The sequence below is a fragment of the Humulus lupulus genome, chromosome 5 (assembly GCF_963169125.1).
Source record: "Humulus lupulus chromosome 5, drHumLupu1.1, whole genome shotgun sequence".
NCBI lineage: Eukaryota > Viridiplantae > Streptophyta > Magnoliopsida > Rosales > Cannabaceae > Humulus > Humulus lupulus.
This window is the reverse complement of record NC_084797.1, coordinates 190,862,448-190,865,151: the sequence shown is the minus strand read 5'-3', so window position 1 is coordinate 190,865,151 and position 2,704 is coordinate 190,862,448. Positions and strand designations below refer to the sequence as shown.

General features: G+C 41.5%; 1 non-coding gene across 1 annotated transcript; it reads right to left on the bottom strand.

The window, feature by feature from the left end:
* Positions 1–457: 457 nt before the first annotated feature.
* On the bottom strand, positions 458–564 carry LOC133781231 (small nucleolar RNA R71). Its single transcript, XR_009870018.1, has one exon. It is a non-coding gene; the product is annotated as a small nucleolar RNA R71 (small nucleolar RNA).
* Between the last annotated feature and the right edge of the window lie 2,140 nt (positions 565–2,704).

Sequence of the window (2,704 nt, the reverse complement as noted above, 5' to 3'; positions counted from 1 at the left end):
TCAAAATCGCCTTAATATGGCTATAGAGGTTGAAGGAGTTGAGGGTGCTAATAATGTCACTAACATAATTACTATGGCATATGATAGAGAGAGAGCCATAAGGGAGTATGCTGCCCCCATGTTTAATGAGCTTAATTCGGGCAATGTTAGGCCTGAAATTCAAGCACCTCAATTTGAGTTAAAGCCCGTGATGTTCCAAATGTTGCAAATAGTGGGTCAATTTAGTGGGCTGCCTACTGAGGACCCTCATCTTCATCTTCGTTCATTTTTGGAGGTGAGTGATTCCTTCAAGCTACAAGGAGTGACTGATGAGGCCCTAAGGTTGAAATTGTTCCCTTTCTCTTTGAGGGATTGAGCTAGAGCTTGGCTCAACACCTTTCCTCCCGACTCGGTGACTACATGGAATGAGTTGGCTGAAAAATTCTTGATGAAGTACTTTCCCCCTACCAAAAATGCCAAGTTTCGCAATGAAATCATGTCATTTCAGCAGCTGGAAGATGAATCATTCTGTGAAGCTTGGGAGAGATTCAAGGAATTGTTGAGAAAGTACCCACACCATGGGATCCCACATTGTATACAAATGAAAACTTTTTACAATGGGCTCAATTCTTCCACTCGTATGGTGTTAGATGCTTTAGCCAATGGGGCTATTCTCTCTAAGTCCTATAATGAAGCCTATGAGATTTTGGAGAGGATAGCTAGCAACAATTATCAATTGTCCAATGTTAGAGCCTCAACAAGTCGAAAAGTGGCTGGTATACTTGAAGTGGATGCATTGACAACTTTGACCGCTCAAGTTTCTTCGATGACTAACCTTCTCAAGAACATGAGTTTGGGGGGAATGGTACAACCAGCTGCTATGGGACAAGTTGCCGATGTATCTTGTGTTTATTGTGGAGATGGGCATGCATTTGAGAGTTGTCCTTCGAATCCCACTTCGGTTTGTTATGTGGGAAATCAAAATGCCAACCAAAATAACCCATATTCGAACTCTTATAATCCGGGGTGGAGGCAGCATCCAAACTTCTCATGGGGGGGTCAAGGAGCTAGTTCAAGCGGAGCACCAATGCAAAACAAGCCTACATATCCACTGGGGTTTTCTCAACAACAACAAAGAGCTCAACCATCTCCTCCTCAAGTGTCTCAATCAAGCTCTTTGGAGAGTTTAATGAAGGAATATATGGCCAAGAATGATGCTGTGATTTAGAGTCAAGCGGCATCCTTAAGGAATCTAGAAACTCAGTTGGGGCAGCTTGCAAATGAGCTAAGGAATAGACCACAAGGCACCTTGCCTAGTGATACAAAAAATCCAAGGAAAGATGGAAAGGAGCATTGCAAGGCGGTTACCTTGAGAGGTGGTAAAAATGTGGAATTGACTAAGGATAATTGTACTAGAAACAACGAGCCCACTTCAATCCAAAGTAGCGGGGACAAAGGAGAAAAAGCTGTGAAATCAAAAATTTTAAATACTGATCCTGAAGACATTGCTGCAGCAATTCCTCCGCAAAATGATACAGGAAAGCCTATAAGCAAGCCCCTTCCACCATTTCCTCAATGCTTTCAAAAGCAGCAACAAGATAGTTAATTCTGCAGATTTTTAGATGTTTTGAAACAACTTCACATCAATATACCGTTGGTGGAAGCTTTGGAGCAAATGCCCAACTATGTGAAGTTTTTGAAAGATATTTTAACTAAAAAGAGGAGGCTTGGTGAATTTGAAACAGTGGCATTGACTGAAGGATGTAGTGCTATATTGAGGAGTAAAATTCCTCCTAAATTGAAGGATCCGGGCAGCTTCACAATTCCTTGTTCTATTGGTGGTAGAGATGTTGGTAGAGCACTTTGTGACTTGGGGGCTGGTATCAATTTGATGCCCATGTCAATTTTCAAGAAGTTGGGGATTGGAGAAGCAAGACCAACCACAGTCACTTTGCAATTAGCAGATCGTTCTATGGCACACCTGGAAGGAAAAATTGATGATGTACTTGTGCAAGTTGATAAATTCATCTTTCCAGCTGATTTCATCATCCTTGATTATGAAGCGGATAGAGATGTTCCTATTATCTTGGTTAGGCCATTTCTAGCTACCGGGAGGACCTTGATTGATGTACGAAAAGGGGAGCTTACTATGAGGGTGAATGACCAACAAGTGACTTTCAACGTGTTCAATGCTATGAAGTTTTTGGATGAGGTTGAGGAATGTTCTAGGCTAAGTGTAATTGAGTCTATTGTCGCTGACAAATTTCATAAGGAAGCTTGTAAAGATGGAGTGGGGGTGATGTCACTTGAAGAGCTTGAAAACTTAAGTGAAGAGGAAGAAAGCCAAGGTACATGGGTGGAGTCAAAGTAGCCCTTTGCTAAATTTAGGAGGCCTTTTGAGTCATTGAACTTGTCGGAAGGGAATTTTAAGCCTCCTAAGCCTTCTATTCAAGAGCCACCAAAATTAGAGTTGAAGCCTTTGCCTAGTCACTTAAAGTATGCTTATTTGAGAGATAATGAGACCTTGCCTGTGATTATTTCAGCCATGTTAGGAGCTGAAAAAGAAAGTTTGTTGCTGGCTGTTTTGAAGAAATACACAAGGGCCATTGGTTGGACTATGGCAGATATCAAGGGGATAAGTCTCTCATTTTGTATGCATAAAATTCTGTTGGAGGATTGCTGTAATAATTCTGTTGAGCAGCAGCGAAGGCTTAATCTTATCATG